The sequence below is a fragment of the Felis catus genome, chromosome A1 (genome assembly GCF_018350175.1).
Source record: "Felis catus isolate Fca126 chromosome A1, F.catus_Fca126_mat1.0, whole genome shotgun sequence".
NCBI lineage: Eukaryota > Metazoa > Chordata > Mammalia > Carnivora > Felidae > Felis > Felis catus.
The window spans coordinates 193709433-193736391 of NC_058368.1; the positions used below are offsets into that span (position 1 = coordinate 193709433).

A 26959-nucleotide genomic window follows, 5' to 3' on the forward strand; every position below is an offset into this window, starting at 1 on the left:
ATCTCCATTAAGACTTGTCTGCTTTCTCACCATGGTATTACCTTACCACCAAGAACAGCATAGCACACAACAAGCATTCAATACATGTCTTTTGAATAAATAAATGCAGTCTCCTACTTTGGTAAGTGCTGTTCTTTATTCTGTGATTGTGGGTGTTGTTTTTTTTGGTGTTAAAATGTCTTTTTTTTAAGGAAACAATGCTGATAGGTAAAAATTATTTTCAATTCCCTTACTTGTCAAAACTGAAGGCTAAGAATCCTATCTTGGTCATCAAAATTTGATTTTTAAAATTTCACTAGATTGAGAATATAACAACCTGGAAATCTTTGGTGTAATCTAATTTCTTTATGTAAAAATGGGAGAACTGCTGCTCAGGGAGAGGAAGTAGCTTGAATAAAACCCAAGTTATTGGATTATTATCAATTCCCCTGTGTCCCCTTTTATTTTATAAAATTATAATTATAGGTTGATTTTCTTTCTTTCTTTCTTTCTTTCTTTCTTTCTTTCTTTCTTTCTTTCTTCTTTCTTTTTCTTATTTTTTCATGATTCATTGTGTTCTCTGAAAGAATATTGTAAGGTCCTTGAGAATGTGGATCATTTTACTTTATCTGACTTTATTGTAAGGTCCTTGAGAATGTGGATCATTCTTTACTTTATAGGGTTAACAACACCCCTTGTTTGGGGTGCTATCCATGGAACTAAACTTCTACCTTGAATCCTGAGCTAAGTGGTATAGATAAAAACAAGGAAATTCTTTTTTTGGATATTACCCTTATATGAAATATGGTTTACAAAATTCTTCCATTATCTTTTCATTTTGCTAATTATTTCTTTTGCTGTGCAGAAGCTTTTGAGTTTGATGTAGTCCCATTTGCTGATGTTTGCTTTTCTTGTTTATATTTTTTGGTGTCATTTAAAAAAAAATGTTTCCAAGACCAATATTGAGGATCTTCTTTTGTATGCTTTCTTCTAGGAGTTTTATGGTGTCAGGTCTTATGTTTAAGTCTTTGATGCATTTTGAGTTAATTTTTGTGAATAGTGTTAAGCTAGAAGTATAATTTAATTGTTATGCATATATTTCTCCAGTGTTTCAGTACAATTTGTTGAAGAGACTGTCCTTTCCCTATTGTCTATTCTTTTTTTTTTTTAATGTTTATTTTTGAGAGACAGAGCATGAGCAGGGGAAGTGCAGAGAAAGAGGACAAAATCCAAAGCAGACTCCAGGCTCTGAGCTGTTAGCACAAAGCCCCATGCAGGGCTCAAACCTATGAACTGTGAGATCATGAACTGAACCAAAGTGTGACACTTGATCGATTGAGCCACCCAGGCACCCCATCCCCATTGTGTATTCTTGGCTTTCTTGTCAAGTATTAGTTTACTGTATCTGCTAGGCTTTATTTCTGGGCTCTCTATTCTGCTTCATTGGTCTATGTATATATATTTTTTGTGCCCATATGGTACTATTTTCATTACAATGGCTTTGCAGTATAGTTTGAAAGCAGACAGCAACAAACACATGAAAAGAAGTTCAACATTACTAAACATCAAAGGAATGCAAATTCAAACCACATAGAGATATCACCTCATACCTGTTTGAATGGCTATCATCAACAAGACAAAAGACAGCAGGTGCTGGGAGGATGTGGTGAAAAGACAGTGTTGGTGGCAATGTAAATTGATCCAACCCCTATGGAAGACAATATCGAGTTTCCAAAAAAAGATACAAATTGATTTGTTGTATGATCCATCAATTCCATTTCTGGAAATGGGAGTGAAAGGAAAGGAAATGAAAACAGGAATTTGAAGCGATATGTACCCTCCCATGTTTATTGCAGCATGTTCACAATAGGCAAGCCATGGAAACAACTGAAATGTTCATCAATGGATGAATGGAAAAAAAAATATGTGATCTATATGCATAATAGAATATTATTCCACCATGAGAAAGGAAGATATCCTGCCATGGGTATATCTCAAACACATTATGGTAAGTGATATAACTCAGACAGAGAAAGACAAATACTGTATGATATCATTTATATGTAGAATCTTAAAAAGTCAAACTTGTAAAAAATAGGGAGTAAAATGATGATTATGAAGGGATGCAAGTGAAGGGAAAAAATTGATGTTGTTTAAGAGAACAACCTGCAACAATTAGTAAATTAGCCATAGAGATCTAATCACAGTGTAGTGAATATAGACAATATTGTACTATAAATATGCAATCTGATAATAAGTGGCCATCATATTATAGTATATAAATGTATCAAAGTCACACACTGTACATCTTAAACTTACACAATGATATATGTCAAATTCATTCAATAATTTAAAAAGAGCAAAGAGATCTTATTAATTGTCATCCTTGTTTCAGAATATAAATGAAGACAAGGAAAGTACGTCTAAACCTGACATGTAAATGGAGTAAAAATCTGATCAGTCTCAGGTAGGAAAAAAAATTGATTTACAACAGATCAATCAGTTCATAAAGGTGGATGAACACATAGAGCATTCACCTTGAACATGGATTTTGAGGCTAGGTTTGCAAAGGTGATTGATATCCCCTGCCAACCTACCCCTCAAAAATAAAAAAGAATAAAACGAGGCATTCTTTCTGCGATTTATTGAACACTGATACTGCAAGAAAAAAACGTTTCTAATATTTAAACTAAAGATAAAATATGTATATATAAACACCTAAATTAAATGAACTTTACTAATGATGCAATGAACATTGGATAGATCTAGTAGGAAATATCATAGTTTACTTTTTTTAGGTTTTTTTTAATGTTTATTATTGAGAGAGAGAGAGAGAGAGAGAGAGAGAGAGAGAGAGAGAGAGAGAGAGAATGAATGAGCGAGCAGGGGAGGGACAGAGAGAGAGGGAGACACAGATTCTGAAGCAGGCTCCAGGCTCTGAGATGTCAGCACAGAGCCTGACGTGGGGCTCAAACCCACAAACTGTGAGATCATAACCTGAAACGAAGTCAGATGCTTAACTGACTGAGCAACCCAGGTGTCCCAATCATAGTTTACATCTACACATTTGCTGTAGATGCCTGGCAAAAATAATAGACCTCTCTTTAACTCTATTCGGTTATACCTTTTGTACTTTTCTACTTTACCTATTACTAATTATTCATAAAAATCTAATTAGTAATTTTGTTGAAAGCTCTCTTTACACTAATTAGTGAGAGTACTGAAATTGAGCTGATTTACTAAGGAATGTTCTTTCCCTGTCTGGTTGTAAGTCTGATTATATTTCATTTTTTGCTTCTAACTTCAATTGTAATTTCTTATGTAAGTTTATTCATGTTTCTTGTAAAAAAATGTTTTCTTATATCTCAAATAGCAGTATAGTAAGTAAAGCTTCCTCCTTTCCTTTGTTTTTTATATTATCTGAGTTTTATACTCTTGCATGCATTAATTGTGCAAATTAAAAAACACACAATGAAAATAAAAATAAAATTAAGCCCTAATCCAGTAAAGGACCAAGTGCCTGTATTTTCTGCCTGACTCTAAATTTATCCATATTAATAAAAACAATTAAAATAAATAAAACCTGATTTAACTTGGGGTTTAATTTTACTGCATTTTTTTATTATTAATATATCTGGGACATTTAAATACAGCCCTAAATGTTGCTATAAGATAGATCATTAAGGATGAGCCCAGATGCCAACTTGGTTTTCACTGCAAAATGCCCATATGCCAAAAGGGTGGGGGCGTGGGTAATTTGGGCACCAGAAGCTCTGAGAAGACACATTCAGTATCAATGTTCCAATCAAACACTTGGCTATGAGCCCTTGGATGTCACTTGTCTTCCTCCTACTGCAGAATGTCAGCTGAGGAGAGCCTGTTCTTAAGAAGAAAAAAAGATAATAGAGAAAGAAGCAATCCTTCTGAAACTGGCTTGATGCGAGTTGCTTTCAGTGCAATTATAGCCTTAGGAGGTGAAGTCATCCAGTCAGGCTGCTGCTGACTGGGGGGCAAAGTACCCCATCCCAGTTCTGCTCAAAGGAACCTATTAATTTCCAGGAGAATAACAAAGCTCCTTGTATATATTTCATAGAAATGGTTCTAATGGGTGAGGTCCAGCCCACTTGTGTGTTTCATCCACTTGTTCTCTGAGGACACATCTGACTTTATAAAGACAGCTTGAAATCTGTGTGTGTGTGTGCATGTGTGCGTGTTTAACTGTTTAGGGGTGGCCGTGGGACAGATTTATCAGAAAGATGTATAATGCCATGGCAAGAATTTCTGGTGAGTTTAATGCTGGTGAAATTCAGAAAAGGCTAAGTTTTACCTATTATTACAATTTTTATATCACATTTCCATTTACGAAGTGCTTTCATGTTGCAATCTCTATATCCTAACAAAAATCCATTAATGCACTAAGACAGGCATAATTATCCCTATTTTTTCCTCAGATGATGCAACTAAGGTTACACTTCTTGCCTGAGGTCACATAGTTGCTAAGTGCACGGCCAGAACTCCAATATCTGACTCTTACCTGTAACTACGGTGTTCTTTCCCTATGCCCATATTGCTGACCGGTAACCATATAATAACTTATTTGTTTGTCTTTATGTTAACTTTAAATTCTGAACTAGCTGTGAAATCTAATTTATCCTTTAATGGTCAGGACATATTTTTCCTCTGGTATAAAAAGTCAGTTTTTTCATAAAGTTGCAATAATAATACTTCTGACATTCAAATTGTTATCATGCAGATTATTTTATTTGGATTGCAGAACAACTCTGTGAGATGATCAGGCAAGATGGAGTTCTTGTGACAGTTACTTTAGTGTCCATAACAGTTTATTTTCTTTTTTTTTTTTCAACGTTTATTTATTTTTGGGACAGAGAGAGACAGAGCATGAACGGGGGAGGGGCAGAAAGAGAGGGAGACACAGAATCGGAAGCAGGCTCCAGGCTCTGAGCCATCAGCCCAGAGCCTGACGCGGGGCTCGAACTCACGGACCGCAAGATCGTGACCTGGCTGAAGTCGGACGCTTAACCGACTGTGCCACCCAGGCGCCCCTTTAACAGTTTATTTTCTATATATAGGAAGTGCCTCCTGAGCCCATCAAATGCACTTCAGCCTTTGAGAATTTCTCTAGACCTTCTGTGGTAGCACTGTTTATTTTTCCTGATCCCAACTTCACCCCTGGATATCTTTCTGTTCTTCTTTTACTCTATCTCCTATATCCTGTAAGCCCCGTCTTCCCACCCAGAACTGGACAGAGAATTGCACATCCCCCCTTATTCGGGGAAAGAGCCAGTTAAACCCATGTGACAGACAGAGAGACAGAAGCTCACAAAGTTAAACAACTTACCCCGAGTCTGCTGAAAACTCCTGACCAACATGGATATGGTCAGAACTCTGTCATTATGAAGGCCTATTATGAGGTATCCCACATGACAGCTGACGTCTATAACAAACATTTTTACCGTATGTCTTTGATGTACCTCTTACACATCAAATAAAGAGGTATTCTCTTTGGTATAGTAATTTCAAGGGCCATCACACATCCCGAAATATCTTCTCGTGATTGACTTATTGCCAGAATTCCACCATTGGATAAAAGCTTCATTATATCTTTCAATGCCCTTAGATGTTTTTAAATGTCATTGGGAGGAGTAAATATTAGCTCCCTTTTAATCACTATGTCATTGACTCAAACTAAGTTTTCAGTATCTTTGGCAATAAGATTGTGGGGAGAGAACATGAGGATAAATTGTGGAGGGGAGGAGAGAGTTGAATAGTATTCATAATAATAGCTATTTGCTATGTTCTAGGCACTGTTACACAACTCTACATACCTCTTACCATCTACTGTTCAAAACAGTTATATAATGCGTAATATAATCAGAAGAGTAAATTAACTTATATAGAAGAAATTGTTTTTCCAAGGTCACGATGATTGGAACAGATTTTTGTTTGTTGTTTCATATACCCATGATTATGCCTTTTCTGCTATACTCTCTGCCTCAGGTGAGATATTTTCAAGGAATTGGACAAAACAGACTTTTTTAAATGCAAAAGTCACCACAGAGCTTCCTGTTATTACAACAGAAAAGGCACATCTGCCCTACTTCCCTTTGTAGGTCCATCACTTTTCTCTAACAGTGCCCTATGACCTAAACTTTTACTTCTATACTCTTCTTTTCAAATTATGCTATGTTGGTCTCAGACTGACAGAATTTGAGAGCTGACTCAGCAATTTTTAGCAAGAAAGACCAATAAGGACTGTTTTTTCTACCTGGTTGAAGTCACTGTAGCACTGAAATCTGTCACTAAAGCCCAGAGCAATTAATCCTGGAAATAATTCAGCTCACACCTACCTCAGGTGCCGATCTCACTCAATGTGGGAAGTCACAAATGAGGTTTGGGCCTCCCCAGGATTTCTAGTTGTTCCTTTATCCCTCTTGGACACAAGCCTTCCACTTTTCTATGGATGCCCAGGATGTAATTTATTGTACTCTGTTGTGCATTTCTGCCTCTTTTCTACATGTGCAAAAGTGAGGTTTTCTGGGAAAGAAATATTAGGCATTGTTCAGGATGTTCAAGAGGAATTTGATGTTGGATCTGGGGTAGAAACTATTTCCAGCACCTTTTGGAGTTTATCCCAAAGAAGTCAGTATGATAGTGGAAAAAGCCTCAGGACTGGAATCAGAAACCCTGGGTTGTAGGCTGCGCTTTGACACTGAGCTGCTCTCTGGACTTGGAGAGCCACACTGAATGACCACATGCCGCCTAGCAGGTAATTCGATGTACCTGTAGTTTCAACTACGAGTGTTCAATACAGCCCTGTGGTAGGCCAAGATTGCCATTGTTGGAGCACTTGGCAAGAGTTCTTTCTCAGGCTTTAGGACCTTTAAAGTAAGTCGACAAATATGACACATACAGGGATCACCTCTAGAACTGCCATCAGGGGCTAATTTTTCATGGATTGTGAATTGGGGAGTGACTACTAATGGGTACAATATTTATGGGTTGATGAAAAAGTTCTAATAAGATTAGGATGATGATTGCATAACCTGGTAAATATGCTAAAAGCCATTGGAGTATACATTTTAAATGGGTAAACTGTATAGTATGTGAATTAAATCTCAAAAAAGCTGTTATTTTTATTTTTAAGAGGTCTTACAGATAATAACCTAGCTTTTATTTCCAGTTCCTCAGTTCATCCTTTGTTAGATTTTACCTTGAGAAATTTGTGCCCTTTGGGACCAAGTGTATTTCTCCCCAGATAAAGGAAATGTATTCTTTCCACAGAATATTTAGGGCTAGGGTACATAGTGGGCTTACTGTTTCTGCAACTGATAAAATAGAAACTTTCCTCTTTGATATGACATTAGTCACACTTTTGTGGAGGCAAATTAAATGTGATTTGAGGAAAACTAAGAAGGACCATCTAACTGAAATACCTACCTCTACCCCAAAAAAGTCAGTTACTCAGTCTTGGGGTATAAGCTTTTCAGTCTCTGGTTCTCTTGGCAAATCCAAATCTTACTTCAAAGAAACACTTCAAATCTTCAATTTAGGGTGAGCTGGTTGATCCGGTCTGTTCCTTACGTGATGTTGGATGTGATGATTACAACAGTGTTGGAATTCTTGGAGAAAGTATTAAAAAGTAAGGTAGGGACTGGAAGTGGAAGAGAACAGAGAGAAGATACGAGGCACCAAAAATAGTCTTTCCTAAATTTATAGTCCATGGATTAAAGCCGTGAAGAATGTTGAAGGTAGGAGAGGTGACAAATCAAAGGTCAGGGTGGCCTTGGTTCATTCACACACTAAGTTGCAGGTTGAACTTGGGGAAAGAATGCTGTTGGGAAGAAAAGGGACTATTTAGTTGGAATTCGCTAACATGATTCACTCCACAGGTGTGTACACTTAGATGTGCTCGATTAGGAGAGGAAAAAGAGGAAGTAAAGGAAATTGTTTAAAAAAGGGTAAGATGGCAGCAGAATCAAGACAGAAATCATTGAAGACTACATATTTTTTATACATTCTAAAAAATGCATTCATATATTTTATATAAGAATACAGGCTGTACATGTTATTTTTACATTATTTTTATATATTATAATTATACATTAAAATTTATAATATTTTTATACATTATGAAATGATTGCAATAGGTCTAGTTACCATCTGTCATCATACAAAATTATTACACTATTATTGACTATATTCCCTAAGTTGTGCGTTACATCTATGTGACTTATTTATTTTATAACTGGAAATATGTACTTGTTAATCCCCTTAACCTATTTCACCCATTCCCTCCCCCTTCCCCTCTGGCAACCACTAGTTTGTTCTATCTATGGATCTGTTTCTGTTTCATTTTCTTGTTTTGTTTTTTAGATTCCATCTATACATGAAATCATCTTGTATTTGGCTTTCTCTGTCTGACTTATTTCACTTAGCATAATACCCTTTAGGTCCATACATATTGTTGTAAATCAGTAGGTATTTCTAAAAAAGGTTGATGTTGTTATTTCCTCCATGGATAGTTACTGCATACTCCATGGACTTGGGGAAAAAAACCCCACACCTCTAAGACTAATGAGAAACTGGTATTACTGAATTGATTTACAAAACCAAACCACACACAATAAGCCAGTAATTAAATTGAACACATCATAAACATCCATCTTGATTTCACCTTCTGGCTGAGCAGATGATGCTACCTTAAATTTTTAAATTTTATGACACAATGCTAATGCTGGTATAATACAATAATGGGGCATTAGCAGTAGGAATAAGATCATCTGTCTGTTACTTGGCTACTTTGTGGAGAGGGAGAATGTATTGCTATTATTAATGATGTTTCAGGGTCAAAATCATAGCTATTGCTAGGCAAATATTTTTGACACAGAAAGAGTGAACTGAAGTAGAGAAAAACCTGGGATTTTGTTCTTTCTACAGTTCTGCCCATTTCTAGCTGTATGAACTAGACCAAAACCTTTCCCCTCTGAGACTTGGTTTCCCCATGTATAAAATTATGGTATAAGATTAGATAAACTTTAAGTCTTGAATTTAAATATGATATATGTCCCTTAAATTAGGACATTTAGCCAGACAGACCCTAAACATTATAACTGTCCTATAAATGATTTTGTTTCATTATTTAAAAAAAATATATTTATTTTTTGAGAGAGAGAGCGAGCACATGCAGAAAAGGGGCAGAAAGAATCCCAAGCAGGCTCTGCACTGACAAAGCAGAACCTGACACAGGGCTTGATTCATGAACCAGGAGATCATGACCTGAGCCGAAATCAAAAGTCAGGAACCAGGAGATCATGACCTGAGCTGAAATCAAGAGTTGGACACTCAACCAATTGAGCCACCCAGGAGACCCTATAAATGATTTTATAAAAACAACTCAAAATTTGGGTTCAGAGGAACCAGTGTGTGACTGTCAGATTGGCTACTTCTTAGTTGTGTGATCTCTTTACTAATCACTTCGATGGTCTGAAGCTCACTCTCTCTGAGATTGAAAATGGGTGTAAGTCAGTATCATATTATATATCTTACAGAGTTCCTGTAGCATACAAATGAAGCATGTAAATATACTTGAATTTTTATGTTTTTCATGGTAGTAAAAGTGGTAGAAATGTTGGCAGTAATTAGTAGTATTTAAGTGGTTGTGATAACAACTTATATTTATTGAGCACTAACTGTATGCTATTCACTAGTTTGAACATTATATGGGTACTGTCCCATTTCATCCCCATAACAATCATTTGAGAAAGGTGCCTCAATTTTCCCATTTTATAGTTAGATAAAATGGCTCAAAAAGTCCAACTTACTTGCTCAGTGACAGTTAATAAATGGTGCCACTCAGATGCAAACCTGGGGCAATCAGACTCTGGAGTCTGAGCTTTCACCTACTGTGTTATACTGATTTATTCCTCCAGTATAAAATAGATTCAGATTTCTATGTGGAGATTTCTACTTCCAGCAGTGTTCTTGTTTGAAATGAACATTTCCACTAAGAATACTGGAAAAGTTATACCCAAAAATTCTGCTTAAAGATATTGGAGAGCTACTAAAGCAGTGGGCAATCAAATAAAAAAAAAATCACTGGGTGTCGAACAGATAAATATTGACCAAGGACTATGAGAACATAACAGGACCACAAGAAATTCAGATATTAAGAATGATGAATTTCAAATAACTCTAATATGCTCAAGATATTAAAGGACAAGATGGGAAATTTCCATAGAAAACTGATATTTACAAAAGGAATAAATATCTCCAAAAAAGAATCAATGGAAACAACAATATTTCAAATTAGTATCTCAGGGGATAAGTTTAACTGTACATTTAGCAGTGTAGAGAAGCGCAAGAAAGAAGAAAATACCTAGCCTGAAACACAGACAAAAGGATGCCAGTGCAAAAAACAAAACAAAACACAACAACATAAGGGATATGGAGACACAGTGAAAAGACTTAACATAAGTAGAATTGGGGCCCCAGAAGAAGAGGGGAGAAAGAATGAACAGAAGCAATACTTTAAGAAAAAATAGCTTAGACTTTTCCAAGGAGAAGATATATATTTGTTTATATATGTGTATGTGTATATATACATATACATATATATATATATATATATATATATATATATATTCTGACACGAAATTACTAATAAAACTGTATAGTCTTGGGGTTATTGTTCCTTACTTTATAGCTGGAAGAGACCTTTGAGATAATGGAAATGTCAAGCAACTCATTGAAGTAATAGTTGGAGAAAAATGGAGATTTATGGACACTGTGCTTTGAGAACAGAAGGGACCTTTGATGATGTGGAATTTGTTTGAGAGACTGAGAAATGTGGGGAAAAGATGAAGAAATTTGGGTTCAGTGTCTTTGCTTCCTCAGATATGTAGAGCATCAAGAAGATCCTGGTTTGGGGATCAGAAGAATTTGGGGCCCAGCCATTATACGTACGTTTTGAGAGAGGATTAGGGAAGTGCCTACTTCCTATTCACTCAGTCATTAATGTAGCATTCAACTTCTTTGAAGCCCAGCACCTTCGTTTGAAACTAGGAATGACAGTGCATTCTTCACAGAGATTTTATAACTGGCAATGTATGCCAAGAACTGCCCTAGTGCCTGGCACATTCAAGGTCCTCCATTAATGTTAGCTCCCTTTCCATTTTTTTCCTCTGTATTAATTATGAAAATTATTTCCAAGTTTTGTGCAGAGTTCCTTATTTTCCTATTAAAGTCGCAATGGTTTTCTGCCAAGCAGAACCCCAAAACAAGGAATAATAAAAGGTTCCAGAATAGAGCAGTTTTATTGCCAATAATACCTCTTTGGTATTGGGTTAAACTGGGTAAATTTGGTATTGGGTAAATTCAGTTACCCAGATGCTTAGAGAAAAGAAACAAGGCAGATATTTAGAATTCACAGGTACTTTTGAAAAGTCAGTGCCCCAAATAGCGGTAAAGGAATCAGCTAATAGATAAATCTCTCACTCTTTAAGAACACTAACCAGTATTCCACCAAATACCACTATTTGAGGGAGCTTTCCTATGTGCTAGTGCTCACTTCTGGTTGAATGGTTTTATTTCACCAGTAGGTTATGGTTTCACTTTCTACTTTATCAACTTTATCACTCAAGATCTTTTCCTTTCTCTAAAAGCAGGTGATTTGCTGTTTCTTGTTTTCCAGTTTCTCTCTGGTGGCATATTAAAAATTCTTTTTAAACATACTTATTAGAGTTGATGTTTTCTGTATTACCAACCAACCAATAACATGATGTTAAGTAACATGCGCTAAGCAGTTTTTACCCAAGCACAGCAAAAACTCTATGGTCAGGTTGGGGTGGGGGGGTGTGTGACTAATGTCTATCCTGGGGTGAGTCAAAATCTTCTTGTTGCCCCTACCATACTTCCAAAGGTTCTAGACCATTCTAATATATGTTGTCTTTCTACCATATTTATTTAGTGGTACTATTGTTGTGAAAGCTGGATGAGGTAAACATGTGAAATCTTAGAAAATAGAAAACTTTAATAACTGTTGTTATAATGACGAGGCTGATAATCATGATGGCAGCCAGTGTTTTCTGGCAGAAGTTACAGACACGTTTAAGACAAAACAAAGTTATTCCTCTCCACAGGGAAATGTATAAAGCATGCTGGATACAGAGGTACTACAGGTTGAAACTATAATAAGGTTTTGGGGAGATGACATTAATTGAGACTAACTACTAAATGTACCACAGTTAATTTAAGGGAGATTACTCTATCGTATGATCATGGATATAAGTTCTCCAAAATGCCTTCACATTTGAATGTCCATTACACTTACTCACTGTCTAACAAAATATAAAAAAGCCGGGAAGCCTGTCCCATGTATGATTGAGAAAGGGTCACTTTCTGTGTATTAAAATGAGAGTTTTTCTATCTCTGGCTACTTTTGGCTTAAAAGGAAGAGTAAAAATGATAACCATAGGTCCGTATTTCCATGTTAATTTGTGGTCCAGAGACATGTTCCCACAAACAAGTTCCATAGTATTTAGGAAGCAACAGGATATCCTTGTTGGAAAGTTAGGAAGACCAGAAAAATATTGATTGACTTAAGCGATCATTGGTAAGATTGGTGACAAAAGAAAAATGTGCTATTCAGTTTTGCCTTCAAGGAAGCTGTTCGCCCAGGCTACCAAAAATGCTTGTCAGTAAACAGCCTTCAGCTGGCAGCAACTTCAAGGATTGCATCAGCTGTAGAGAGTCACCCCATCCAATCTCATGGTCTTCCCAGGTGGCCCACCTTCCTAGATGGCTCACATCCAATGACTGATTGAGGCTGGGTTTTTAAAAGCCTGGCCATTTTGGAAGAATGCAGGCCATTTTATTTCCTGACTCCCCTGTGGGCTGGCCAAGCTCATTTTCTCTCTCTGTAGAAACCTGTTTTCTTCCCTTCGCTTTCACAAGTGTTAATTGCAAGGGTACTCCCTCAATAAATATACTGCACATTTCATTGTTTCAGAATTTGCTTTCCAGAAAATCCAACTTGAGACAGATTTTGTACTATACGGGGCAAGTAGAAAAAACTCTGGATTTAGAGACTGAAAATTGTGGATTCTAGTGGTGTTTGTGACACTTAGGCAACCTGGGGCTAGGTACCGCACGTGTCTCAATGGTGGGCCTTTGTGTGCTGTGTTTGTGTGTGTGTAAAATACAGATAAAAAACCATTCTCATGGCATCATGTAAGAAATGAAAGAGGCGCACCTGAGTGGCTCATTTGGTCAAGCATCTGACTCTTGATTTTGGATCAGGTCATGATCTCACAGCCCCGTGAGATGGAGCCTGCTTGGGATCCTCTCTCTCCCCCTCTATTTCTGCCCCTCCCCCACTCGTGCTCTTTCGCTTGCATACACACACTCTCCCTCTCAAAATAAATAAATAAACATTAAGAAAAAAAGGATAGAATCATGCTGGATGTGCTCTAAAGGTGGTAGGATAATTTGTAAAGCACAAAGCATAATGAAGATGCTAATTACTGAACCATCATTGTGTATTTCTTTATCCTCCGAGCAAGACTTGTGTAGATTACTGTTCCTGTATGAACACACAAACACAAATGCTAACACATTTCTATCTTGAATACTCTGGAAAAACATTTTGAGGGAGTTCTTAAGTCATCACAAGCTTGGGAAATGTTTTTCTTGTCAAATGAATAGGTAAAAATATAACTGGTAAAAAAAATGGGTGTCTCAGACTTTATTGTAATTATCCATATTTGTATTCATGTAGCACAACTTCATTCGCTTTCATCTTGATATTGAGCTTTCTATGGAGAGAGGAATACAGAGAGCTACTATATAATATTTAGTTTGAATTCTGTTTTTTTCTACTTTATTGCAGAGAGAAATTTAATATTTTATATTTTGAAGATGCCATAAAGAACAAAACCAGATAGAATTTGAAAAATTGGGTAAACAAGCATTTGATAACCCTATAAGGGAATCAGGAATCACAAAATCCAATTCCAGTGCAGAAACATAGACATTTATATCTGGCTTCAGCAAGCCTGTGGTTATGTCCATAGCTTGTAAATCAAAAGGAGGAGTTTACCAATTAACAGGACTTCCAACTTCAAATGTTGCTTTGTATTCATTCACTAATTTGTTCACTCAAAATAATTTAATGTACAATGTACAAAGCACATGCCTCCTTAAAAGCAGCATTTACTTCCTTTTGGTAACTGTTCTATGCCTAGAGTTTGGCACAGTAATTGGCACAGGGTCGTGCTCCAAAGTGTTTGTTGAATTGGTACATGAATAATTGAATGAAGACACTGCTATGGGTTCTGTAGCTGAAAGCCAAAATGAATTAGACCTGGATCGTAGATCTTTGTCTCTTCCTGATGCCTTTCACTGAATGTCTCCTCCTCTGCTTAGGCTATAAATATTGTGGGTTGTCAAGGTCTTCACTCTCCTTTACCTAGGCAAGTTCATCAAATCCAACATTTTTTTTTTCTGTTAACTAATTGGAAATATACATACAGAAAAGTGCATAGATCAAAAGTAGACATCATCATGATTTGTACACCATGAATACACTCATGAAACCAGCAACCAGATCAGAATGCAGAATAGTCACAGAAACCCACTTCAAGCCCAATTTGAGTCATTATCCCTATATTTCAATTTTAATTTTCATGAGGTTTTAGTTTTACCTGTTTTTGAACTTTATAAAAAATGGAAATACACAGAAGGTGTTCTTTCATATCTAGCTGCTTTTGCTTGATATTGTATTTGAGATTGATCCCTGGGTATAGTAATAGTTCATTTTTATTTCTGGATATTACCCATTGTATGAATACGGCATACTTTGTTTATCCATTCTACTGTTGATGGACATTTGGCATTTGAGTTGTTTTCACTTTTGGCTATTAAGATTCATGCTGCTGTGAATAATCTCGCGTGTCCTTTGGTGCACATTGTTAGGTGTTTTGTAGAGCAAGTATTTAGGAGGGTAGTAGGACATGTACTTTATACTTTAAATATATGTATGTATTACCAAAGTGGTTATGTTGGATGAACACTGTATGAGTGTTGCTACTGTTGTACATCCCTGCCAATACTTGCTATTTTTGTTTTTGTTTTTTTTTTTTGCTTTGTTTTGTTCTTCATTTTAGCCTTTCTGGTATCTCATTGTAGTGTTAATTTACATTTCTTTAATAATGGATTTGAGCTCCTTTTCATCCATTTGAATATCCTCTTTGGGGAAGTGTCTGTTTGGCCATTTTTCTGTTTTTCTATTGATGTTTAGGAGTTTATGTATTCTGGTTGTGAGCTCTTGTTAGATAAATGTATTGCAGACATAGTCTCCCACATTACTGTTGGACTTTTCAGTCTTTCTATGGTGTTTTGTTTCGTTTTATGATGAGAGGAGTTCTTAAAGTCTGAAATAGTCTTGTATAAGAACTCTTCCCCCCACCTGCCTCAAGATCATAAAGATAATTTCCTACGATCTCATAAAAACTTAGTGTTTTACTTTTTCTCTTTAGGTGAACATTCTACCTAGGTTAATTTTTGCATACAGTATGAAATAGGACTTGAGATATACTTTTTCCATATGGATATCCAATTTATTTAGCATAATTTACTGAAAAGACTCTGGTTTCTCTACTTCACTGTAGTATCTGTCCCCTTTGTCATCTATCATCTATACATATATCATCTATACATATATCATCTATCATCTATACATATATCATATGTATAAAAGGTCTGTTTCTGAACTCTTTTTCTTCCATTTTATTAATTACATTGGTCTCTTTATTTCTATCCTTATGCTGATGTAGCATGATCATTATTACTATTACTTTGTAATAAATCATGATACTTGGTAAGTCTTCCAACTTTGTTCTTCTTTTTAAATAGTTTTGGTTTTTCTTGTATCTTTGAATTTCTATAACATTTTAGAATCGGTCTATAAATGCTCTCTCTCTCTCTCACGCACAAACATCCCAAAAACTTCAGTGAAATTGGTTAAAAATTTAAAATCAATTAATGCAACTTACCACATTATCAGAAAAGGGGGAAATATAAATATTTTAACTCTATCATGCTTTGAACTCTGTAATATGATTTCTGACATTTTTATTATTTTTAATTATGATTATATTCTTTTTACTGTTATTGTTACTTCCTATTTCCATCACTTACTGCATTCCCACACAACATCCAGTATTAAACTCTTACCAGTCTTGCCATTTCACAGTAGTTCATCGACTACTTTTTTCTTCTTGAGTTGCTCTCTGCCTTTGTTTCCATGACCACACTCTACTGGCTTACTTCATCCTCCACTGGCCCTGCCTTGTCTGTCCTTTAGGGGTTCACTTCCCTCTACCTGACCCTTAAAAGTTAATGTTTCACTGCCATCCTTCACTGATTTTACCCTGTAGTCCCAACATCCACGTAAAGCAGAGGAACAGCCAAGCCCTTGTGAGGAGGCAGAGAAGAAACTCTTGGTGGAAGGAGTTAGGTCATGGAGTTTATATCTTCAACAAAAGGAGAAATGTGTTAAACAAAAATCAATAATACTGCTTTTACCTTCTTCTGGTGATTGGATGAAGCCACCCACTTCTGTCCCTCAAATTTTAACTCTTAAACCTCTAGAACTTCCTTAGACTTCTTACCTGACCATGTCCAAATATCAAATGGATGGTCACATTTAAATGTCCCATAAATACCAAACACCTAACACATCCCCAAATAAACTTATAACCCAGCCCTATCTTATCCTACTGGATGCCATGTATGTGTGAATGATACCGTCTTTGACCCAACTGCTCCAGCCAGAAACCTAGGAATTGTCTATATTTCCTTTTGGTCAATATTCAGCTCAGATGACCTATTCTTCCAACTGTTCTTTCCAGGGATTTTAGCTGCATTGTGTGTATGTATGAATTATTAAATACTATACCATATTCTTATATCTTTTGAATATCTATTCTATTTGACTATAAGTTACTCAGTGGCAGACACTATGTCTTATTCACCTTTGAATACCCAGTGCCTAGAATGGTTCACTCCTTATGAATATTCTCAAACTAATCTGCATTTAAAGATTAAGTGGGGTAAGTGTCAAGGAAGTAGAACAGATAGATTGCTGTAGCGGTCACCAGAAGGAAAGGATTCTTGGGACTGGGAACATCAAGAAAGGCTTTATTGAGCAAGTGGTAGTTAAATAGGATTGGACGACTGGACATGGCAGGAAGGGAATTCTGGACTGACACTTACTAGTGTCAGTAAGTGTCAGCATTCCTGCAGCAAGTTGTATAATATGTGTAAGCCTCAGCTCTTTGTAAAATGGGAGTCATTGTGGTATTTTACTGCATTTACAAGAATTAAATGAGTTAGTACATGTAAAGCAATTATGAAAAAAACCTGGCAAACGATAACCACTCAGTAAATGTTAATTGTTAATATTAATGAAAGAACTCAAACACAGGCAGTTAGGAGAGTACAGAGCACAGGCAGAGTAGAGGAGATTGGTGTGGTTTGTAAGACAAGACATGAAGTAGAATTATTGCAAATTTAGGTGGAAAGTGAAGGGAGATAGAATTCATAGAAGACAGCAAATTCCCTAAGTGGTATTAATTTGAAATATATAATTGTCTGAATAGTATGACTTACTTAATGGAGATAAAGCAGCTATATATAGCTGGCATGTAGGCCTTTACTACCTCAATTTTGTGCCCATATTAGACAGCAGGTGAAGGCTACACTTACATGTGGCTTCCACATTCTCCATAAATTGACAATGCCTGCCGAACCTATCAACCCAGAATCTACTTAGAATCTCTGAGTAGCTGGTGATTAAAAAGAATGAAATCTTGTCATTTGCAACAATGTGGGTGGAATTGGAGGGTATTAAGCGAAATAAGCCAATGAGAGATTGACAGATACCCACTATTTCACTCATATATGGAACTTGAGCAACTTAACAGATGATCATAGGGGAAGGGGAAGAAAAATAAGATAAAAACAGAGAGGAAGGCAAACAATGAGACTTTTAAATACAGAGAACAAACAGGGTTGATGGGGTGTTGAAGATGATGGGCATTAAGGAGGGCACCTGTTGTGATGAGCACTGGGTGTTATATATAAGTGATAAATGAAAAAAAAAAATCTCTGAGTAGTGAGTGTCTCTGTGGCTCCACTTAATTTTGCTTGAACAGACATAGACAAAATAAGGGATAAACTAGACAATCACTAACCAAATGATAAGAGGGTAATTGAAGGAATAAATGTTAGTTAAAAAGCACATTTCCAGTGTATACCCTGAAATATCCAGGCTGTTCTTTTATCTCTTGCATTAGTATGACCAGCCTACCAAAGCTTTCAAAGTCCATAGCCATGATCTCATTTTATCCTCAGAACAATCCATGAGGGTTTGGAAACAAACTCACAGAATTCACTTTGCAATTAAGCAAACTGATGCAGTGCAATACCTTCAAAAATTTCAGTGAGTTAGTGTTAGCACCAAGTTGAAATCCTGGCCTTGGACACCTAATGCAGAGCTGAGGGAACAGGGGGCTGATTTTTCTGAGTAGGTTTTGCCCTCCTCTTCAGTTTTCTACTGTCGATCCAGTTTCCAGTTAACTACAATCATAAGCTTTATCAGAAGCACCTTTTCTTTCTTTTATTACAATTCCCTTTTATTTTTTTTTAGTTCAGCTACTGAGCTTTAGAAGTGATCTCTGAAAAGAATAGATAATTAATTGCAGCTTACCTCCTGTCTCTAGTCTAGGAGGTCTGTGAAATATTGAATTAATTGATCCCAGAAGCCCAGTAATAGGAGAATAATGACTTTTTGTCACCCTCAGCCACATGCTGACAACATCAGTTTAGGAGATGGCGGTCTATGTCTTTTACTCTCTTGAATCTCCTCGGCTTATTTTCTGGACTCTCATCAGGAGGCAGTGATGGAATTATTCTATATGCTTGTTAATTAAGACATGTGCAATGTGGCATCATTAGCGAGGCACAACCAGTTGGAACAAACCATGTTCCAAAGGAATAAATAGAAATGGAAATCTGTGCTTTTTTATAACCGGAATGCTCTCCACCACCCCTTTCTGCCTTACTGGTCCCAAACACACTCTTCATAGTCAAGTTCAAATCTCTTCTCCCATGTCAACTCACTCTCTTCCTGATCTTTATCAGAATTTCTGAACTTTATCAGAAACATACTTTCTTTTCTTTTCCCTTTTATTTACTTTTCCTTTTTCCTTTCTCCTTTCCATCCCCCTCTGCCCCTGTCTCCCCTCCACTTCTTTCTTTCTTTCTTTCTTTCTTTCTTTCTTTCTTTCTTTCTTTCTTTCTTTCTTTCTTTCTTTCTTTCTTTCTTTCTTTCTTTCTAGCTTCAGAAATAATTTTCAAAAAGAATAGAAGCTTAATTATTGCAGGCTGTTTTCCTATCTCTTATCTAGGGGTCCATTACCCTACATGGAATTCAGAAAAGCTCCTCACCTCAACCCCATCCATCAATTACTTGGGGGAAACTCTAAACTGAGCAAAGCTCAGATTCCCTTACTATAGGACTCAAGAGCCCTTATATCTCAAGGAGGGGAAATTAGTAGTCAGTGCCTCTTGTCTTTTCCATGCTTTTTGATTTCTAATCACATTTTACTTCACTTTCTATTTTATAGTGAAATTTATCTTTATCTATTTTTTAGCATGTGAAAAGCTTCTGTCTAAAATTAGGCTTTAAGCTTCTTGAAACTGCAGATATAATAGATTTATTTTGTCGATCTCATAATACCCAGGATCCTACTGAGATTATGTTATTAATTTCATGTTTCAGATATGGGAATTAAGAGTAAGAGAATGAAGTGAGTATTTCTTACTATTTCTATCTTTGCCCAAGAACTTTTTGGCTATATGGCCTGTCACAGTTTCCTTGTCTGTAAAATGGGAATACTAATAGTATCTACCTCATTTTTTTTTAAATAAGGATTAATTGAGTTACCTTACAGAAATTCTGTGGCATGCTGAATAGCATAAATAGTCAGTAAGGATTATGTATACTGGAGCACCTGGCTGGCTCAGTTGAAAAAGCATGCAGCTCTTGATCTCAGGGTTTTAAGTTCAAGCCCCAAGTTGTGTGTAGAGCTTACTTAAAAATAAAATCTTAAGGAGCTCCTGGGTGGCTCTGTTGGTTAAGTGTCTGATTCTGGATACGGACGTAGGTCGTGATCTCACGGTTGTGGGATCCAGGCCTGTGTCAGGCTCCCTGCTGAGTGTGGAGCCTACTTGGGATTCTCTCTCACTGCCCCTCCTCTGCTCATGTTCTCTCGCCCCCTCCCCCCAAAATAAATAAATAAACATTTAAAAAATAGAGAATAAAATTTTTTAAAAATAATGAAATCTTTAAAAAAATTATGTGTGTTATTACATGCAGATTAATACATAAAAGAAAATAGAAAACATTGTGACCAATCAACAAATAACTATGCAGCTAAAGTCTTCAGCCAAGCTGTCTGTAGTTCAGCAACTATCATTTTGTCCCCATTTTATCTGAAATAGGAATAACTTTTTTCCCTTGATGACTTTCAAGTAGTTTAGCCAGCCCCTTAAAGACAGAACAGCTTGACTGTGGAAGACATTCTATTCCAAGGTGTTGGGCTATAACAGGATTCAACCCTAGGCTCACTTTGTTCTAATCAGGAAAGTTCTGTTCCTGTTTTATATGACCTCCCTCCAGAAAAAAAAAATATAATTTAGTTCTGGGGGGTTAAGGTAGAAGAACCTGGTCAATTTAAGCATATCTAAGCTTCACTATTTTTGTAGACCCGCCCAGAAAACTATAATGAAAGCTTGAAAGAAGGGAATGAGAAAAATAATCCAGTGGAAATAAAACTAATTACATAGTTGCAAGTGGGTGAGTATTTCAAATATGGAGTTATGAGTGATGGAGTACAGTACAAGAATGGGATCTGGAATAAGAGAACTAAGTTTCCAGTCCTGGCAAGATCAGTTTGTTGTGTGTGACAAAGCTGGAATTATGTTTTTTCCTCATCTGACATGGGTACAATTATAGCAGCTACCCCATAGGATTGTGGTAAAATAGATAATATAGGGGAAATATAGATAATATAGGGTAAAATAGATAATATAGGGGAAATATATCCAGTAAACAGTCACTATTGTCATTAGAAGTGAAGGACAATGTTATAAGCATTCATCCATCCAGAAAATGTGATATCTCAGCATTGTTGTAGCCTATTCTTTGGATGGAACATAAAGCAATATACATAATCCACAAGAACATAACCTAAGGGAACAAAAAATTAGGACCAATTATTTGCACTACAATATTCTTCCAAGTCTTTGAAGAAAAAATGGCTCTCCTATGTATTTACGTTGAAAATACATAAACTTCCTTGGTCTACAATTTTTTTTTAATCCTAGGAAAGAGAAGGGCATTGAAGAAATATAAGACTGAATTTGATGAGTGTTTTTTGAGGGTCAATCACAGATAAGGATTAATATAACAGTATAGTCTATTCAAGCTGTGGAAAGTAGCATCTGATTTGACACCCCTGATGGAATTTCCATAGCTTTGGAGGTGCAGAATGGAGTCATGCATAGAATGGTTGAGAACACAGACGCTGCTTTCAGATCGGGGTGCCATTTGCAAGCCTGACATTGGTAAGCTGCAAAAATTTGGGCAAATATGTAGCCTTCAGCATCCTCACCAGTAATGGGGGAATATTAGCTTGTATGGACTACAATGAAGACTGAATAAGATACCACATAGAAAGGCAAAACCCAGCCCTTATTAAACATCTAATCTAGCTGTCTTTCTTACCCTTGTACCTAGGGTACTGTTGTACCTTACGTGTAGTTACCTAGAGAGGCAGATTGTACAGGATCCTTTCTGTGTCTATTACATCTTCTTCAGTATGGAGATAAACAGATTATGAGCTGGTCAGGGCGTTAGAGATCATTTAGTTTCAAACCATATTTTCTCGGAAGGGTTTCTGATAATCCGATTAGCTTTGTCTGTTTAAAGCTGGGTTGTCTACATCCTGTTCCCCACAGTCCTCCATTGTCTTAATCCCCTGATGGACATTTGAGAATACAATGGAAAGGAATGGACCTGGAGACAGAGTCCAAAGGAGAGGAGAGGAAATCTAACCTGTTAGGAAACTTGGAATATATGTTGAGTTAAATCAGAGGAGAAACATGCCCCTAAGCCTGTTTCAAATAAGCCCATAGCCAAAGGCAATCACTTGAAGCAAAAGAAAACATTGAGTTAAGGGTGCCTGGGTGGCTCAGTCAGTTAAGCGTCTGACTTTAGCTCAGGTCATGGTCTCACGGTTTGAGAGTTCAAGCCCCACGTCAGGCTCTGTGCTGACCGTCAGGCTCTGTGCTGACCGCTCAGAGCCTGGAGCCTGCTTCGGATTTTGTGTCTCCTTCTCTCTCTGCCCGTCTCTCGCTTGCTCTCTCTCTCTCAAAAATAAATAAGCACTAACAAACAAACAAACAAACAAACAAACAAAAAACCCACTGAGTTAAATGAATTGAAAGTTGTGTGTGCCAAGGTGGAACATACTTGCTAACAGTGAGAGACCCATTTAATGAATATCTGCTAAGGTATAGATTTATGCACAACAAAATTCTGCGTTTGGCAGTTTTTTACTAGTCTGCATTTCAAGTTTGTACAAAAAGCTAATAATTTTTCTTGATCAGCCATTCTTCCCAAATGCGTTTAATCAGTGATAAGAACAACAAAAAATATTCGTTCTATGCCTCACCCTTTATAGTTTTCTGTATGCTTTTTTCTGTGTTTGAAATAAAGCTGCTCTTTGGGGAAAGGGTTTAACAGGCTTGGGTAATGTTTTGAATATGGGTCAGCATGAAGGAGTGTCACAGCTGGATGTGTCCTTAGGAATCCTATTAGAGGTCATTTTCAATATGGGAAACCAAGATACCAAAGTGATTGATAGCAGGAAACCAGATTCTCCTGTAGAAATGTTTTATAAGCTTCCAGATTGTAAGGTCTAAGCTTGGGAAAAGTAAAGTGAATGTTCATCTGCTTGTAGTGACTGAGATGCTTCATCTCTACCACCTCCATGCATATGACTTTGATGTTTGAAACTCTAATGTTCTTTGGGTCAGGCGTTACTTTTGCCATGTAAAGAGGTCATGGTCACATGCCACTAGCACCAAGCAGTGCAAATATAATATAGGATTTATTGGGGGAAGACTTAAATAGTAGAGTGTATACAGTCTCTTGAAGTCTAATTTCCAAGGCTTAGGCCAGCCATAACTGTTCTGAAAGCATCATGGATAGCATTCCAGTGGAGAGGGGCCATGGTATAATACTGTATATATTTAAGGAGTCAGAGGGACAGTGAACATCCAGTAGTAGACTGGAGGAGGCTTACACTGCCTCATAAAAGCTGATTGCACTCACCTCTTCCCAGTGGTGCCTTCATGACTTCACATTGTTAGCTTGGTATTGGCCATGGTGAGAGTGTTTACACATCAGAAATTGACAAATAATACAAAGTGGGGACTGTTTTGTTTTTTTTGAAAACTACTTTACTGGCACATCACTGCAACTGTGTTATCATGGAAGCTTTCTGGTTAGAGAAGTGTCCTTGTTAGAAAGATGAAATCTCGGGAGCTAACTCAGATGTGCTGAGCTCACTCTGCAAAACTCCCCAAAAAGGATGGACGGGGAATGAGCCCTAAAGGGCCACCCAGATCTGTCCCTCAGTCACTCTCTCCTAAAAGCCTCATTCTCCAAGGAGGAAAAAGAATTAAAATAACAGCTATGTTAAAGAGCCCTTACCTTATGCCAGCTACTGTGCTAAGCACTTTACATACATTGTCATTGTGTTCTTAAAGCCATAGTTGGTATAACTGTTATTATTTTATAGATGGGGAAACTGAGGCCTATAGCATATCAAGCAACTTACTTGAGGAATTGAAGTTTCCAAAAAGGCAATGGTAAAGGTATGTCAGGTTCTAGACCTGGAAATGGTAAGCGTGACTGTTCTATTGATCACTCCTTTAAGATCATGGCTCCTAATTTATGAACTGTAGATACCATTAAGAGGCAGGTACAAAATGAGCTGTAGAAGACTTTCAAGGATTAATTAAATCCATATGCACAGGAATCATTGTCTGTAAGTCAAATAATTGTCCCAGATGTGTTCATACTACTGTTTTCCAATCTCAGTGCATATTGCTGAGAAGAATACACATTTATGTATTGAATTTATATTAGTATTTGTATTCACATTAATTAAGTGCCTACTATATATATTTAAGACATTCCACCATGCACTGGGCATATAGCCCAGCAGTAGGTGGATATATTTTCTTTATTAACAAATGCTATATAGACAATACTGTCATGTCAGGTGAACAAAAATGTTGCCATTACAAAGAACACATTCTTTTGGAAGTGTCTGGGAACTCCTGCCTCTGGAGTGAATGCCTCTTACTACTATAGTCTTCCTTGCAAAGTTAGCTGCCATCTGTCCCATACCTGCCTCTATTATCAGATCTTGGGACTACTATGATAGCTCTCTAAGTATCAGATATCACCCTCTGTTTTTCCTGGACCCTGATCTGCCAGGCTCTTCTTCGTAATGCTTAGCTTTCATATCATTGTTTCCTTGGCCAAGTCTAACCAACACAATATGGATTTAAGAATCAATGTATGTTCATTTGTCCAAACTTGTTATAAGTCAATATAAGTGAATCTTACTCTTGCTACTTTCATGTTGAGTATTCATTTATGGTGTTGTGTCTCTTTTATCCCCTCCACATCTACCACACGTATGCACAGACACACACCCCCCAAAAGAAAAGAACAAAACAAAATAAAACAAAAAGCACACAAACAACAAACATACTTCTGAAGTATCTTTAACGTTTTGAGTAAAGATCCCATTTTACCAAAAGTTGAGGTGCTCATAAACTTTCAAAATATTCTTTCAGTAAGTCACAAGAATCTCCTCTGTCAGATCTAAAATCTGTGTCATTTCCTAATCCACATGCAATTTTTAAAACTTATATTATTTCCAAACATAATTGATAACAGAAAAGTACTGTAGGTTAAGCATTCTATAGCAGATCTAGATAAATTAATTGGTTGTTACTCCTCAGCTAATATGCTTTTTAAAATCAATTGTTATTTAACTTGAGAAAACCACCTTTTAGAATCTTAAAACCTATTCTGAGAACATTAATTTGAAATGTATCGCTCTTTTCTCCCCCAGCAATACGAGGTGCTGTTTTGTATGTGTGTAATCAGAATCTGCAAGGGAAAATTTTCCATATTCATCTTCAGAGACTATCTCTTGAAAGGAAAGCACATACTCTGGTTTTAAAAAAACATGATCAATACATTTTTTTCCCTCATGGTGTAGAAAATACCAAAGTAAGTCAAATATGATTTGGGGGGATAATTTGTAATTTATCTGGGGCAGTGTAGAAACTCTTGAACTGGTGTGGTGATGAAATCCGAAGAAATCATAGATGAGTCTAGGGCGTCTGTTCCCAGTCAACCTCCCCATCACAGCTTCAATATTGTGCTCATTGTGGAAATGTTTCTAGCACTCTGGTACTTTCTGCATGACCTCCTGCTTGTGAAACCACATGCTAGCACTCTATAGTTTCATTAGTGAAAGAAGGATAATTGGGAGATCTCCATTAGATTTCAAAGTGAACATCTGGTTGGGAACATTTGTAATTTTTTTAATTTTTTCTTTTTTTTTTTCTTTTTTGGCTTCTAAGGAGAACCTCATATTCAATACCAAGATGGGGGTATAATTGAGACCTTCCCTGCTGACAGTATAACTGCCTTTCATTGCTAAGGCACAAATAATTACTTATAAAAAGAGCAGGTAGTCTGCTTAAAAAATCCAAATAAATGTTCTATGTACTTTTGCACATCTTTTGCTGCAAGCCTTCCTCATTCTCTCCTAGATCAAGTGGCCACTCTTAAAAGAATCAACATGATGAATACACTGCCATCTGTCTTCTGTACATGTTTTCACTTTAATTTTTCTTTTCTTTTTCCACTTGTTGAAGATTGATTTTGTCCCTTCCCTAAAGCCTTCTACATCTGAAGCATATGGCATTCTATGTCTTCATACAGTTCTTTCATCCAGGGACTCAGTTGTGAATTTAGTAATAAATTGTATTTGCCTCTTTCCACCAGTGAAAAGCAGGCAAAGAGGCTAAGAACTTTGTTTGTTGAGAGGCAAGAATGGAGCTTCAGCATATCAAGGTGGATTTAAGTGTAGTGTCAAATTCCAACCATGTCTCAAAGTTTATTGTTCTACCCATTGTACCTTGGTCTTTCTTTTTCTGTCTTGCCCTTTATAAAAAGCCCCCAAATTGTTGGTTATATAGAAAGCTACTGGTATTAGGGTGATATCATGGATTAGAAGCAAGAGAAACCTAATCTGGTTACTTCAAACACAAACACACTTATTTAAAAAACCTAGACAACACAAAGGACCAATGGGAAGTCTAGAGGGTAAGGAGTGGCCATATGCAGAAACCAATTCATATTCTGCCTGTTTTTCAAGATTCAAAGTCCTGGGAGAGAGGAACCAATTCCTTGAATTTTGGGAATTTTGGGCATATGCCTACCACCAAACTTAACCTGGATGATAAGAGTATGGATTTGGCAATAGCCATCCCAAAGAAGTCCTTAACCATGGCAGCCTATCTCAAGCAAGGTACTACATTTGAAATCATAGAACAGAGAAAATGATTTATGTGACCATTTTCTCAATTTTTTCAAGAATGGTGCATAACTAGTACCATTCTACATGCATGGGGGAGAAATAATTGTGCACAATGGATGCCTTAGGCCTCAAGGCTTATTTCTTTCCTGGAATCTAGTTAGCTCCATTTTGTAAAATAGGCATCTTAGTTTACGTGTCTACTG

General features: G+C 36.7%; 1 long non-coding RNA gene across 1 annotated transcript in view; it reads left to right on the forward strand.

Moving 5' to 3' along the window:
* Positions 1–2390: 2390 nt before the first annotated feature.
* The window catches only part of LOC123379844, a 48462-nt gene continuing 23893 nt past the window's right edge, over positions 2391–26959 (forward strand). The window contains exon 1 of the long non-coding RNA XR_006584758.1: positions 2391–2446. This is a non-coding gene — a long non-coding RNA (uncharacterized LOC123379844). The remainder of the gene's footprint in view (positions 2447–26959) is intronic.